We start from the raw sequence: 17,661 nt of genomic DNA on the forward strand, positions 1-17,661 counted from the left end.
TCTTCACCGAATCAGCTTTACTTAGGCAGCCTCTGACTCTCCCCCTCTTTTTTGTGTTAAAAAATGCTTTCGGTTAGGAATATTCTTAATTTTATTATTAATTGTATAATTTTTTTTTGTTTTATCTTTCAATATTTACTGTATTATTAAAAGTTTTACCTGTTTTCAATATTTTCATTTCATTCGAATTTAAGATGGAAAGGACCGTTATCTAAGAAATTATTTAACTATTTAAAATTATAATCTCAGTTATTAAAATGTATAGTTAAGATTATTAATTTATAATCATAATCATATAATCATATAATCATGACATATTAATATATAAGCTTAATTATATGAATATATAAATATAACCACAAAATATTATTTATTTTTATTTTAGAATTATTATTGATTTTAACTATTATTATAATAGTGCAACTATTTAATTATTAGCAGCACAAATTTGTACCCAAGCAGTGAATAACATAAGTGCTTCATGCATACCCGGTAATTTCACAGAGAGCGATGCCCAAATTGGGTGTTCCAATTTTGGTTAAGATTTTCACCATGAGGTCAATCGCCTCAATCCTAAGTCATTCAAATACCTGCTCATTCATCAAATCTTCAACAACCACGCAAAGCCCAGAGGTTTTACATTTACCCACAAATATGTATGAGTCGGTGCATGTACTTTTATTATCATTCTACCGTCACCTTTCAGCTAATTGATGTTGATGATGTTGGCAATTATTATTATAATTATGTTGAGTAAAATGGAATTTTTAATAAGGACTTTTTAATAATAAGGAATTTGGTACATAGGCCCTTTTATGGTTGCTAATACTTTGGAGAGCTTCAAATTTTTTTCAAACATCATTGAACAGACAGGAGGAAATAACTCAGAAAGAACATGTGTGGTATTCGTCAATGTGCAGCATCTAAGGGTATTAGATGGCGCTTCACTTTGCGCCACATTTGAATGTGTCAAGTGTGGTGGCTCCTCCTTGAGCTATATAAAACATATTAAGGTAAAAAAAAACATGTTTTTACGGGCACAAACCAATATACTTAAGTCAGGTGCTTATTTTAATTACCTGTGTTACTAGCGAGGGTGCCAAATCCCGAAAACGTAAGAGGGGACAAGAACTTTTATTTCTTTTAATTAAAAAAATGAAGACACGAAAAGGGTATTTTTCAAAACCTAGAGGGGAGTTTTTTTCGATTTTTTCTATGAAAATACCAAAAAAGGGTACTTTTTAAAACCTACGGATAGGTAATAACATCTATGGAAGTAATTATCCCCTCCCCCTTCTCAATTAGGATGATTATTTACCTGATAAATACGTAATGTTTCATTTCTAAACATGTAGTTGAGATGTTGGCACATCACTTATAATCAGATAATCAGAAATGTTTAAATGTGCCAAAACTGTCTTTTAAGAACGAAAATGTGACTAACAGAGAATTATGAAATTTTTTTTTGAAAATACGCTAATTAGAAGAACTTAAAACAGAGGTACATCTTAAACCACCAAATCGTACAAATATGCCCGTTTGGAAACACTGTTTCTTTACGGGCGGGGAAAATGAATTTCAACTGCGGAAGAGGAGCGACAACAAAATATTTTTGGCAAATGTTTAAATATTTTAAGCAAATGTCTTTGGTGCATTGTGAAAAATCCAGTTAAGTAAGAAGAAAATTAACAAAGAGAGTGGAATCAAACTCGTTCCACTAAAATTTCAAGAAATCAAACTCTGACAGACATCATCAGGCTGGACATCATCAGGGTCGTATCCAGAATTATGTTCGGAGAAGGAAGGGGGAGGGGTACAAAATGTCGTTTTTTGTAAATATCCGTTTTTTTAAGGCAACTAAATGTCTTCGGTGCATTGTGTTAACCAAGACAATTAACAGGGAGAGTGGAACGTGCCATCACGGAACGTGCTGTGGAGCGTTCCCTAAAAATCAAGAAATCAGACGTCAAATGACTCGGGCATCGTCAGGATCGTATCCAAGATTTTGCTCAGAGGGGGGGGGCTTACAAAAATCTTTCCGTGGACATTTTTACATGTAGTTTTGCACGAGCCAGACAAAATTTCAGGGGGGAGGATATTGGATATAGATGTCTTTTAAACCTTTCATAAGACTCAATATCCTGCCTTGAACGGTTTTGCGTATTTCCAGATATGCCACATCTGATCAAAGTACAAGTATTTTTTGTAGGAAATTTGAAAAGCATGTGCATAAAGTGCATATAAGATATGCTAAATCTTGAGAATCAGTTTCTGAGGAACATCCTCAAGTAACTGGTTTCAGTAGCTTTTTTCCGAGGGGGCGGGTGCCAGCTTTCAGAAATTACGTACATAAGGTGGCGCCAAGCAAAACAGAACAGTGCCAAGCGTTTTGGGAACTATTCTAAGCGTGTCGAAACTATACGGCACATGTGGCACTCCAAAATATACACCAGGAAGTGGTAAGTGGTTGATCCCTTGCTTTTTCTTATGAAGAAAAAACTTGTACTATACATTTTAAGATAATCTGCAAATACCTTATTCTAAGTGATTATTCTTGTATCTGTTCATAATTCGAATTTACAACCTTATTTTTGATGTATTTGACCTAAAGGGAGAGTCCAACCTGTCTTGGCTTTTCTCCGCCTCATTTGATTCAATTCTGTTAACATCATGCTATGGAACAAAACGTTTTATTTACTTAGATATGTTGACACAAACCAGCATATGGATATTAGGTAGCACTTCCAGTTTTGTTGCAACATTTAAACTCATGCCAGGAAAACATATATTCATGGTACCATTTAAACCGATTTCCAGGCACATCGTGGTGAAAAATAATGAATTTTCCTCAGGGTGGCAATTCACAAAAATGTAAGGGGGGAATTGTTTTTATCTTTTATGAAGATCCAAAATAAGAATTTTTCAACTTGTTGGGTTAATTTAGAATTTTAAAACAAAAATACCAAAACAAGGCAATTCTAAAATCCTAGGTGGAGACAATTACCCCTCCCCCGGCACCTCTGGTTTTTTTTCTTATTTATCAATCCTCACAATTTCCTGTATTGGACAGTTTTGCCTATTTTAAGAGATTCCAATTATGGTTAAAAAATAACAATTTCTTCGTGGGAAGTTAATTTCTGATTATTGCATGAAACTCCCCGAAACGTTCCAACTAAAACTCTGGAAAACTCAGAGAACGCTCCATGTCTCATGTCACTCCTTCTGTGAGAACGATATGTCTTATATCAAATTATTACTTAATCTGCTTGAAGGTCGGCTTGGGGAATTCAAAAAGCATTTAGCTAAAAAAAAAAAAAAAAAAAAACACGAATTTTATTGCTTCGCAGAAAAAGAAACAAAAAAAACCCTGACAAATATCTTAGGGGCTACCTGCCTAGTATGTATGTGGGACACCCACCAAATAAGGAAGTGAAGACCTCTTTCAATACCTGACTGCACAATTGTGATTACTTGCATTCTTTAAAATTGAAATCTCTTAATAGGGGCATGAACGTAAGCAAGGAAAGAGGGGGAAGAGTGACGCATAAAAACAGAAAAATAAAAAATATTTCCATTTAAATCTCGGTAAACACCAATATCTTGCTAATAGTTATTACCCCTCCACAGGAACTCTATTGGCATTGCTCATGATCAGGGATGACCTTATATTTTAAGAAAACCCATGACATGTAACATAATTCCAGATAAAAATATCGACTTGGTACAATATGATGTAATAGCTAGAAACAAACAATTTAATGAGTACCTCTTTCACCTCGGGATGAATGTTTTGTTGTTATTTTCTAAATGGTTGTTTTAGTTGTTGATAGTCGATGATTGGTGGTGGCTGTTGGTGGTTTGGTGGTCAAAATGGCTGGCTGATAATTGTTGAGTTACTGTTTTCGAAGCGGTTTTTTTGGTGGTTGATTGTCGTTGGTTAGTAGTGGCTGATGGTAGTGTATTTGTTTGGTTGGTGATTGCTTTGTTGTTGTTTTGAAATGGTTGTTTTGGTGGTTGATATTCGCTAGTTGGTGGTGGTTGATGATGGTCAAAATGATTGGTTGATGATTGTTATGGTGTCGTTTTTAAATTGCCAGGGTTAAACGAAACCACGGAGAGTACATTTTCCACACACTAAGTTTGACTGTGTGGAAGAACTGAAAGTTTCCTCGGTCTGCATAATTTTTTAATGGGCTGTTGCAATCAGTGTCGGAAAAACTATATTGTAATTTTGTTATGACAAAGTCGGTGAGGCTTTCAGCTTCGGTTTCATAAGGTATCTAAAAAGGCGGGTCATCTAAGTTCGGCAAAGTACTTATCAGCCTCGTATTGGGAGGTTTTGGTTTCGAAAACTACAGTTTATGGTGCCAGCTAATAAAAATATAGAGCTGGGAGGGTAAAAATGTATTTTCAAAATCAATGGGTGGGGTAAGTAAAAAGGTAAAACGGTAAAGGATACGGCATTAGACTTTACAGTCTGTACCGGCGGTGCTGATATCAGTTTCTTAGCCCTTAAGCCAGGAAGTGCAATGGGGGGTTGGGGGCCAGCCATCCTGTGCTTTTGCACACCCTTCCTGTTTACCTTCCCCAGATTTCTCCAGGTACCCATTAGAGCTGGGTCGACTCTGGCTAAGCTTACAGAGTCACGCCACTGACCAACGTCCCAAACTGAAGAATTGGGTACACTGGGATTCGAACCCGCGTCCTCTCAGACAAGGGATCCCAAATCCAGCACACCAACCCTCTCGGCCAGGACAGCATTTATATGGGTGGGGGGTCATTCGTTTTGCGTTAGTTCAACTATTTAATTGAAAATGCAGAAAAAATATTTATTTAAATCTAGGCAGAGCAGAAAAAAGTAAGGAGTAAATGCCCCTCCACCCCCTAATTGATTCGAACCCGCGTCCTCTCAGACAAGGGATCCCGAATCCAGCGCACCAACCCACTCGGCCAGGACGGCATTTATATGGGTGGGGGGTCATTCGTTTTGTGTTAGTTCAACTATTTAACTGAAAATGCAGAAAAAAAAATATTTATTTAAATCTAGGCAGAGCAGAAAAAAGTAAGGAGTAAATGCCCCTCCACCCCCTAATTGATATCCCATTGCAAATATAGCAGGTTTTTAATAGCTATTCTGAGCAATAAAATGGTGTGAGTCTTAGTTGGACATATAATGTTACTTGACACCTTTTGGGATTGCATCATGTGATTTGTGAAGTAATTACAACAGATAACAAAAAAGTTAATTATCTCACATTTCTGTTTTATAGCAAGTTAGAACTCATTATTTTCCAACAGGTATTTTGTAATGGCAAACTCCAATCACTTACCCAGTTGTAGCCGATTACCCAGTGGTAGTCAATTTTCAAAGACTAGAAGCAGTAAAAACAACCTTTTAATTGTCAATTAACATTTATAGTACATAGGACATCAAAAACCAAAGCGTTTTATCCCCTGGTTCTATCTTGGGTCTATACATACCTGAAAATTAAGATTTTCAATGATTTTCTTTTAGTTGTTTCAAAATTAGAATATTTTTAGGGCAGTATCACACTTTCCTTAGTGTTGCCACGTTGAAGCATGGAATTAAATGATCAAAATTGATAACGCTTTTCGTACGTAAAAATTCAAACATTAACAACCTGTCGATTCCCAAGAGCTACACCTTCAAAGAAAAGTTATGTCTTCTTAATTTGTTTGGTACCCTACTTAACCCACGTTTCTTTCCTTTTTTTTAAATTGGCGATTGCTACTATCAAAAATTTAAATTGAAACCTGGATTTTCCCTAATTTTGGATATATTTATGATTGTGTAAATTTCAACTTTACCAATTCAAACAGTTATATTTCATTTTCGCTGCCATTGGTAGTCGACAGAAATTGGTAAACAAACTTTTATGAGGGGTCTTTGCTTTTAACAAAAGTTTACATTTTCTGAAAATGGGGAAGATTATTTAATATATTGCAGAATAAATAAAACAAGTTAATAGCAAAAGTGAAAATGAGGGGTCGACATTGTCAGAATTTTGTTTTTAATTTTTGCTAAATCACAGCTTGTGATCCACTGTTCCCCATCTTCTTTTTGGAAATGCTAGTATATAGATACATATCTTGTCAAAAATAACACATCATGCAAAAATACATGTATAAAAATATATTTTTTTTTTAAATTTGAAAACCTATTAAAATTATTCTTTTTTATCTTCCGACTATATTAAACATTATACGATAATGCTCGTCAAATTATGCGCGGCGGGGGGGGGGGTGAGGGTAAAGCCAAGACCAAAGACTATCTTCGAACAAAGCTATTACTCAAAACATTTTGAAAGGATCTGTAGGATTCCTAGCCCTTTAATTTCGCAAGTCTTAAGTTTAAATTAATAATTTAATCTTAGTAAGTTCTAATTTTAGTAACTAGTCAGTTTATCAAAGGCCAAACAAGGCCAAGCAACACAGTATTCAATAATACGTACCATAAAATAAATTATATAAATGTTGTTGTTCCCCCTCGCTCCGAAAACCATTCCCCTGTAAAATCAGCTGCAGGATCCCCGGAAATCCTTATAGTGTGTAACTCTATAAAAATTGCTCTTCCAACGATAAAGCTATTGTACCTCTGTAAGAATATGGGCTATATCTTCAAATCCTAGGTCAAGCTTAGGGCTTTAGTAAACCCTATTAAAAGCTAGCCCTTCCATAGACTCTTTTTCTATTTGTTAATGCTAGACAATTTCCTTCAATCCGAACTAAGTCCTTGACGTCTCGCCTGGTAAACCCAGTATAAAGTAATATTTTAAACCAAAAACCTATTTAACTATGTTGGGGTTGTCTAAATCCAAAATATTGAGTTCAACTCCTCTTTAAAAATCTGAAAACTTAATGCTACATAAAGCCAACTTAGAAAGTAGTTACTTAATGACTCAGTGCAATTTTGACCTTAGTTACATTAAATAAAAAAAACAAGTTTTTTTAACTGAAAGTAAGGAGCGACATTAAAACTTAAAACGAACAGAAATTACTTCGTATATGAAAGAGGCTGCTTCCTCATCAACGCCCCGCTCTTTACGCTAAAGTTTGACTCTGTCTCTCAATTCTTCTTTTTAAAACAGTAAAAAACTTTAGCGTAAAGAGCGGGGCGTTGATGAGGAAGCAGCCTCTTTCATATACGAAGTAATTTCTGTTCGTTTTAAGTTTTAATGTCGCTCCTTAGTTTCAGTTAAAAAAAACTTGTTTTTTTTATTTAATTTCTGAACGTTTTTGAATCAATGCATGTTTTGATTTTGGCTCTCCGCAGAGGAATAATTAAAACGAAATTTGCATTTTTTTTTTTTGGCTAAATGGCTTTCTCATAATTTTGATCGAATGATTTTGAGAAAAAAAGAGCGGGGGAGGAAGCCTAGTTGCCCTCCGATTTTTTGGTTAATTAAAAAGGCAACTAGAACTTTTAATTTTTTACGAATATTTTTATTAGTAAAAGATTTACGTAACTTATAAATTAGCTTACGTAAAGAACTTTTGTATTCTCATATTTTTATTACATATATGAGGGGGTTCTCCCCCTTGTCAGATCCTCGCTCTTTAAACTAAAGCTTAAATTTTGTCCCAATTCATTAAGAATGACCCCAGAATCACAAAAGCCGTAGAATAAATAGTTGAAATTACTAAAAATACTTTAACGTAAAGAGCGAGGTATTAGGAGGAGGTGAGCCCCTCAAATGGGTAATAATTTCTGTTTGTTTTAAGTTTTAATGCTGTTCCTTACTTCCAGCTGAAAGAACTTTTTCATATTTATTTTTTCATTGTGTTTTTAAATAATGCTAGTAAATCCTGCGCTCCCTTCATGGAGATTTTCTTCCCCCATGACAAATTATCGATGGAAAGTTCCCCCAGCATATCCCCCTCTTCTCAACCCCTCCCCCAACCAAAAAAATCCTCCTGAAAACGCCTGTACACTTCCCAATAACCATTACTATATGTAAGCATTGGTCAAAGTTTGTAACTTGTTGCCCCTCCCATGGGGACTGTGGGGGAGTAAGTCGTCCCCAAAGACATAGTTATAAGGTTTTTCGACTACGCTGAATAAAATGGCTATCTCAGAATTTTGATCCGTTGACTTTGGTAAAATAATTAGCGTGGGAGGGGGCCTAGGTGCCCTCCAATTTTTTTGGTCACTTAAAAAGGGCACTAGAACTTTTCATTTCCGTTAGAATGAGCCCTCTTGCATCATTCTAGGACAACTGGGTCGATACGATCACCCCTGGGAAAAAAAAAACAAAAAAAAAAAAACAAAAAAACAAACACGCATCCGTGATCTGCCTTCTGGCAAAAAATACAAAATTCCACATTTTTGTAGATAGGAGCTTGAAACTTCAGTGATTTTCGTTAAAGATTCTATGACTTCTAGGGGGCGTTTCCCCCTATTTTCTAAAATAACGCAAATTTTCTCAGGCTCGTAACTTTTGATGGGTATAACTAAACTTGATGAAACTTATATATTTAAAATCAGCATTAAAATGCGATTCTTTTGATGTAGGTATTGGTATCAAAATTCCATTATTTAGAGTTTTGGTTACTATTGAGCCGGGTCGCTCCTTACTATAGTTCGTTACCACGAACTGTTTGATATATGTGCGTACAGCGATAATCTGAAAGGCCGTATGTTACACAGCATTAGCTTGATTCTTGGGTAGGGTAGTAAGAGCGTGCGCATGTACGGCCAACTGTGGCCTGGTGCTGAAGTGAATTGTTAGCAAGGTTGCCAACTGGACACATTTTATATAAGAAGGACACACTTCCGTGTGGCGGGACACAATGACATAAAAGGGCCAAACACATTTTAGAAATATGGAATATAAAAGGGCAAAAAAGGACACATTTCGTAAATTTATGACATAAAACAAAACATTTCCCAATTGGGTATATATTTTGGTATGAAATTGTCACTTTTAGTAATTTAACTTCCAGGTTTTGCCAGAAATGTCGTAAGTAAAGAATTTTCTCCTAAGTAAGGGATTCAGATATTTATATGAGTTTCGTGCTTTCACAGTAACTCATTTTTTATGAATGTTTTATTACTTTTTTTTCGTTTTCGTTACATTCGATGTTAACTGGTTGCCTTGAAAGACGTTTACAAAGTGTCTTTTGGTCAATAGTCCGGTGAAAAAACAACCTCTAGTTTTTAAATTACAAGATGGACACATTTTAGCTAAAAATGACACATTTTTGGATGCTCAAGCGACGCTTCACGGAAATTAAATTTGGCAACCCTGTTTCTTAGTAGTACTATTAGTAGTTAAAACTTAAAAGGAGAGGGGTGAAGCTAAAAAGTATATTTTTAGTTTTTTTTTTCAATGAAAAGTTTTATTTAAATCGAAGAGTCAGCCAAAACGATTTTGATATCAAAAGCTCCAACTTCGAACAATTTCTATTATGGTAGAAAAGAGGACATGTCGCATTTTAGAAATAGGAGAATCTTAAGATTCGAAACATTACTTAGAAAATTTAGAAAACATTACTTACGCAACAAACTTAGAAACATCATATGGTTCAAATACTTAATTTCTTATTTTGAATGAACTAATTGAAAGAATCAAGAATCCAATAATAAATAATCAAAAGAATCAAGAAAGAATAAAAAAATCTGATTGAAGAAGATAAAAGTAAACGGATTGAAACTATTAATAGGACTTAGTTTTTTTGAGGGAATGGGCAGTAAATTTTTGTTATTGAGTTCTGTCAGCCATTATATTCTGGACAAGGCTAAGGAACTAGGAACCATGTTGATTCGTGTACATAAGTGGTGAGAGAAAAACCACACATAAAGTGGATGTAAAAGACCATTACCTTTCTAGAAATTATGTGGTACGTTGTTAGCTATGGAAGCTTTTTGAAGATCTGGAAAGATTTTGCGACTTGCTTACATTTTAATTGATTTCAACATAGCTTATTTAGTTTTTTCTTCGAAGCTGTTGATGGGGAATTGTGTGGGATTAAAAGAGAAGACATGATGTAGTACTTGATAGAGATAACGTGTAAGGTGTATAACGTGTAAAGGTGTAAGCTATAGACTCTTTTAGGTTGGGCCCGCTTTCCCCAAAAATACCAGTTTTTATGATCCTTGCTATATATCGTAGATTTTCTGTTGAATCGTATCCTTTCTAAAAAAGTCACTTCTTTAACAAATTTCTTCTTCACAAGTCCCAAAGCGTCTGTGGGGATCGTTGCATTGCATTTTTTGAAGGATCTTTTTTTGGGGAGTGGTATACCTTATCTTATTGGAGGGGGGCTGTTTGATAATAGTTTAAAAAGGGACATTTTTACTAGATAGTATAAAGGATTGCTTATCCAAAAACTAAGTTTACTTTGTTCTTATGTTTTTGAAAAGATAAATGAATTTATTTAAAAATTTTTATTAATCACCGAAATAAATAATTTCCCCGACAGAGAGCATATTATCGTAGGACTTTGGATTGGGATACACTTCTGAATAATAACAGATTAAAAGCCAAACTGCACAAAAATGTGACCAGAGCAAAATTATGGCAAGAACACCCAAAATCGTAGGCAGTCCACGCACCCAAGTTGCACAAGCTCAAATTAGAGATACGACTAAGGTCTTTCATTAAAAAAATTTAAAATTTTCACTCGTGAGGGCCTCTAATTTCAGAAATAATGAACACTATACGGCACGTGTCAAACGTGGTGGAAGTGTGCCGAGCGTGTTAGAAACTGTGCAAAGCGGGGCAGAACTGTATGGCACACATAGAGCTCTGAGATGTACACAAGTGGCGGAGATAGGGCACCCCCTCGTTTGCCCTTTGGTCAGATTTGTCTTGGGTAGATATAGATGTAACCATATACAGTCACCAGATGACCCCCCCCCAAGGATTACGCAAGAATTTGATGCAAGATCCATCCGCAAATATGAAAATACGATCAGAGGGACGAAATCTTCTACACCGTGTACCGTGTACCGTGTACAATGGTGAGAAGAGAGACGAAACCAATGGCTCGTATAAAAAAAAGGAATCGAATTAAAATTTTCATACGTAAAAGTAGATACGAACTTTTCGTTGTAGGCCCCAAAGTTATACAATCAGCTGAGTAAACCCCTGGATTATAGAAACACTTCTTCTTATCCAAGACATAGGTTTGTCATTCGTGTGCCTTGTATCATTTTAATGCGAAAATGAAACATATACTTCTTGAACTTTTTGACTAGAAGATTATATCAGCTTTTTGGTAGTGTAATGATTTATTTTCAAGTACCAAGTACAGTGACTTGGAATCCAGAGGCAGATCTAGAGCAAAATCTAGGGGGGGGGGGGAATTTGACAATGACATGAATAATTGACCAAATTGGCATATTTATTTAAAAAAGAGGGTTAAAAAAGAAAAAAACAAATGAGGGCACCAGGAACATCTTGGAAAGGGGCACGGCCCCCCAGGCTCCCCGGATCTATCCTGTTGAAAACTATATATATATATATATGTATATATATATATATATATATATATATATATATATATGTATATTTATATATGTATATATATATATATATATATATATATATATGTATATATATATATATATATATATATATATATATATATATATATATATATATATATATATATATATATATATATACATATATAAATATACATATATATATATATATATATATACATGTATATTTATATATATATATATATATATATATATATATATATATATATATATATATATATATATATATATATATATATGTATATATATATATATATATATATATATATATATATATATATATATATATATATATATATATATATATATATATATATATATACTGAGGCTCTTCTTAGACGCCCTGGGCGCCTTCGGAGACACAAGATCTAAGGTCTAAGGTAAGGATACAAATATATATATATCTTCGTCACATGAATTCCGGTGTCTCCTATGCAGTGACACACAATTTGCTCGTACCTGCAAACAACACTTAAACGCCCTCCATAATAGGTTTTGTCTAAAGTAAAACTCCTCTCCATCCACTTGTTTAATCCGCTTAGCCTATACAATCTTTGGGTACTTGACTTCTCAATATATAAAATAAAAAAAAAACAGTTTTTTTTTAACTGCAATTAAGGAGCGACATTAAAACTTAAAACGAACAGAAATTACTCCGTGTATGAAAGGGGCTGTTCCCTTCTCAACGCCCCGCTCTTTACGCTAAAGTTTGACTCTTTCTCTCAATTCTACTTTATTAAAAAGTAAAAAACTTTAGCGTAAAGAGCGGGGCGTTGAGAAGGGAACAGCCCCTTTCATACACGGAGTAATTTCTGTTTGTTTTAAGTTTTAATGTCACTCCTTACTTTCAGTTAAAATAAACTATTTTTTTTATTTAATTTCTGAACGTTTTTGATTTAATGCATGTTTGATTTTGGCTCTCCGTGCATAAATTATTAAAACGAAATTTGCATATTAATTCTTTTTTTGGCTAAATGGCTTTCTCTTAGTTTTGATCAAACGATTTTGAGAAATAAGGGATGGGGAAGGAGACCTAGTTGCCCTCCAATTTTTCGGTTACTTAAGAAGGAAAATCAGAATTAACTTGTGTAACAAACTTTTATATTCTTATATTTTTATTATGAATATAAGGGGCTTTGTCCCCTCGTTAATACCACGCTCTTTACACTAAATCTTAAGTTTTGTCCCAATTCTTTAAGAATGACCACTGAATCGGAAAGGCCGTAGAATAAATAGTTGAAATTACTAAAAATACTTTAGCATAAAGAGCGAGGTATATAGGAGGAGAAGAACCCCTCATATGCGTAATAATCTATGTTCGTTTTAAGTTTTAATGCTACTCCTTACTTTCAATTGAAAAAACTTTTTCATGTTTATTTTTTCATTGTTTTTTTTTTTTAATAGTAATGCTAGAAAATCCTGCGCCCTTTTCATTGAATTTCTCTTCCCCCGTGACATATTCCTCCAAGGAAAGATCCTTCCACATAGCCCCCTCCCATCAACCCAAACCCCCAAACCAAAAAAATCCCCCTGAAAACGTCTATACACTTCCCAATAATCATTACTGTATGTAAACACTGGTCAAGGTTTATAACTTGCAGCCCCTCCCCCAGGAACTTTGGGGGAGTAAGTCATCCCAAAGACATAATTATTATGGTTTTTGACTGTGCGGAACAAAATGGCTATCTCAAAATTTTGATCCGTTGACTTTGGAAAAAAATGAGCGTGGGAGGGGGCCTAGGTGCCCTCCAATTTTTTGGTTACTGAAAAATAGCACTAGAACTTTTCATTTCCGTTAGAATGAGTCCTCTTGCGACATTCTAGGACCACTTGGTCAATACGATGACCCCTGGGGAAAAGAAAAAAAAACCAACAAACGAATAAACACGCACCCGTGATCTGTCTTCTGGCAAAAAATACGAAATTCCACATTTTTGAAAATAGGAGCATGAAATTTTTCCTATAGGGTTTTCTGATACGCTGAATGCGATGGTGTGATTTTTGTTAAGATTCTATGACTCTTAGGGGGTGTTTCCCCCTATTTTGCAAATTAAGGTAAATTTTCTCAGGCTCGTAACTTTTGATGACTAAATTTGATGAAACTTATATATTTAAAATCAGCATGAAAATCCAATTCTTTTGATGCATCTTTTAGCACCAAAATTCCGTTTTTTAGAGTTTCGTTTACTATTGAGCCGGGTCGCTCCTTATTACAGTTCGTTACCACGAACTGTTTGGTATATATCGCACACATAAATATCATCTTTAAAGCAAATTTGAATTTATAATTTGAATAAGAAGTGTCCAGACATTCGGGAAACCTTAAGGTTTCAGGAGCGGAGTTGGGGGGGGGGGGAGCTCGAGATATTCCTCGAAAAATACGGCACCAAACAGCTTAAGAAGGTTTAGTTTTTTTTATGGTGTAGTTGTCTTTGGGAATCAATAGAATAATAATATCCAGATTTTTACGGACGGAAAGTGTTGCCAAATTTAATTAATTAGCTTCGCTTATTTATTTTCACGTTTCAACGTGACAACACTGACAAATATGTAGTACTTTCTTAAAACTCCGTAACTTTGAAACAACTACAATAATGGTCTTAAAAAGATCATAGTTTTCAGGTATGAATAGACGTAAGAGGGTTCCAGGGGGCAATATTTTTTTTCCCGTCCTTTGTACTTTAACTTATTAGAATAACTATTGCAAATAATCAAACAATGCTGATTTTAAATATATAAGTTTCATCAAATTTAGTCTTTGTCATCAAAAGTTACGAGCCTGAAAAAATTAGCCTTATTTTAGAAAATAGGGAAAAACCCCCCTAATGGTCACAGAATCTTAACGAAAATCACGCTATCGCATTCGGCGTATCAGAGAACCCCATAGCAAAATTTTCAAGGTCCTATCTACAAAAATGTGGAATTTCGTATTTTTTGCCAGAAGACAAATCACGGGCGTGCGTTTATTTTTTATTTTTTTTTCCCAGGGGTCATCGTTTCGACCAAGTGGTCCTAGAATGTCACAAGAGGGCTCATTCTAACCACAGTCCCTGGGGGAGGGGCTGCAAGTTATAAACTTCGATCAGTGTTTACATATAATAATGGTTATTAGGAAATGTACAGTCGTTTTCAGGGGATTTTTTTTTTGGTTTTGGAGGTGGGGTTGAGGGGAGGGGGCTATTGGGGAGGATCTTTCCTTGGAGAAACATTTCATGGGGGGACAGAAATTCAATGAAAAGGGCGCAGGATTTTCTAAAATAACTATAAAAAAAAACAATGGAAAAATAAACATGGAAAAGTTTTTTCAATTGAAAGTAAAGAGTAGCATTGAAACTTAAAATGAACAGAGATTATTACGCATATGAGGGGTTCTAAAAAACTTTAGCATAAAGAGCGAGGTATTTAGGAGGAGATAAATACCTCGCTCTTTATGCTATAGTATTTTTAGTAATTTCAACTATTTATTCTACGGCCTTTCTGATTCATGGATCATTCTTAAAGAATTTGGACAAAACTTACGACTTAGTGTAAAGAACGAGGTATTAACGAGGGTACAAACCCCCTCATATACATAATAAAAATTAAAGAATATAAAAGTTTGTTACGTAAGTTAATTCTTAAGTTACGTATATTTTTTACTAATAAAAAAATTCGTTAAAAATCAAAATTTATAGTTGCCTTTTTATGTAACCGAAAAATTGCATGACAACTAGGCCTCCTTCCCCATCCCTTATTTCTCAAAATGGTCTTATCAAAACCAAGAGAAAGCCATTTAGCCAAAAAAGGATTTAATATGCAAATTTCATTTTAATAATTGATGTGTGGAGAGCCAAAATCAAACATGCATTAATTCAAAAACGTTCAGAAATTACATAAAAAAAACTAGTTTTTTTAACTGAAAGTAAGGAGCGACATTAAAACTTAAAACGAACAGAAATTACTCCGTATATGAAATGGGTTGTCCCCTCCGCAATCCCTCGCTCTTTACGCTAAAGTTTGACTCTTTGCCACAATTCTGCTTTTTAAAACAATTAAAAGCTTTAGCGTAAAGAGCGAGGGATTGCGGAGGGGACAACCCATTTCATATACGGAGTAATTTCTGTTCGTTTTAAGCTTTAAAGTCGCTCCTTACTTTCAGTTAAAAAACGAGTTTTTTTTTATGTAATAAAAAGTGATTCGAATCTGGGAAGTGACAAAAAGAACGTAAGACATTTAAAACAGACTTAAATATAACTTTAAGGAAAAATGTTGCCACATTCTCATTTGAGAAAAAAACAAAACAGAAGGCTTTGGAACAGACTTAGTGACATGACTTTGCAACAGATGTTAAATCGCTATTGATTCTTTCTTTTTAAGAATAGATTAGATATTTGAAATTCTTTTCAATTTGATGAAGATAATAGCTTGTTGAAATAGCTCGAACGGTGTCTTTCAGCATCATTATTAAGCCGATGTCGTTACAAAATAATTCTCTCTAGCCTGAGCTTGGAGAATCCTGTTCTCTGAATTGACTGATTTCAAAGCTTAAATTGAGTTGCACATAGAGGGCAGGGGAAATTGACCCCCTAGAGTTAATTTTTTTTTTTGTATTTTCTATTGAGAAACAATAAGAAAAAATGCACTCACTAAAAATTTTTTAAATACTTTTTTTGTATCTTTGTTTTAAAAAATCCTTAATTATAAATTAAAATAACTTTGTCCATCTGGTACGTGTAACTCCTTACTCCCCCGTACATTCTCATGAACTGGTGCCACTGGTAAAAATGACCTCTAAAAAAATGGTCTTAAATAAAATAGCCCATGCAATTGTCGGGAGATCAATTATCCTAAAGTATTACCAAAATTGATGACAAACAATTCCTGACCTTAGACATATTAATTAATTAAGAGACGAATAAAATTATTGATATATTTACATCGATAGTTTCATGGCAATTTTTTATATGCTTAAATCCCTTATGGCCAGATCTCCATTCTACTTTGTTTAGACCATGCAAAAAAGGCCAGATCTCCATTCTCCGTTGCTTAGACCATGCAAAACAGGCCAGATCTCCTTTCTCCGCTGCTTAGACCATGCAAAAAAGGCCAGATCTCAATTCTCCGTTGCTTAGACCGTGCAAAAAAAGGCCAGATCTCCATTCTCCGTTCCTTAGACCATGCAAAAAAGGCCATATCTCCATTCTCCGTTCCTTAGACCATGCAAAAAAGGTGCCCGAAATTTTGTCCTAAATTCCCGAAAAGAACAAAATTACACCCATTCAATTAATTTATCCATGCAGTCAGGAACGGATTTAAAGTTTTGACACCCCTAGGCCAAGGTGTTTTTGCCGCTCCGTTTCTGCAAGATTTTTGGCGAAGTCGCCAAAAATTCGGGATAGTGGAAACACTGAAGAGAACGCAACTGATGAGCCAAAAGTAATGCAAGAGAGGTGATACCAAACTCTCAGCTGCCATTCTTGTGAGACATTTGACAGTTGGCCGCGGTATTCCCGTGTTCTCATAAAATCACTTTTCTATGAATAGGCAGCACGGTGCCGGAGTGCACCCAACGCTTCAAAGATAAATTATATCACTCCAGTTTCGTTACGAAAACAAATCATTCAGTGATAATTTATTGCGCCCCCTGGCTTTGTGCACCCCTAGGCCTGGTCCTAGTAGACTTATTGGTAAATCCAGGCCTACATGCAGTCACCACATCCGACTTAAAATAGAGATTAAATAAAAAAAAAAATTTAACTGAAAGTAAGGAGCGATATTAAAACTTGAAACGAACAGAAATTACTCCGCGTATGAAAGGGGCTGTTCCCTCCTTCACGCCTCGCTCTTTACGCTAAAGTTTGACTCTTTCTCTCAATTCTACTTTTTAAAACAGTAAAAAGAACTTTAGCGTAAAGAGTGGGGCGTTGAGGAGGGAACAGCCCCTTTCATATACGGAGTAATTTCTGTTCGTTTTAAGTTCTAATATTGCTGCTTACTTTCAGTTAAAAAACTTGTTTTTTTAACTTAATTTCAGAACGTTTTTGAATTAATGCATGTTTTGATTTTGGCTCGCCGCACATTAATAATTAAAAGGAAATTTGCATATTATTTTATTTTTATGGCTAAATGGTTTTCTCATAGTTTTGATCGGA

The sequence above is a fragment of the Artemia franciscana genome, chromosome 20 (assembly GCF_032884065.1).
Source record: "Artemia franciscana chromosome 20, ASM3288406v1, whole genome shotgun sequence".
In the NCBI taxonomy this organism is placed as follows: Eukaryota; Metazoa; Arthropoda; class Branchiopoda; order Anostraca; family Artemiidae; genus Artemia; species Artemia franciscana.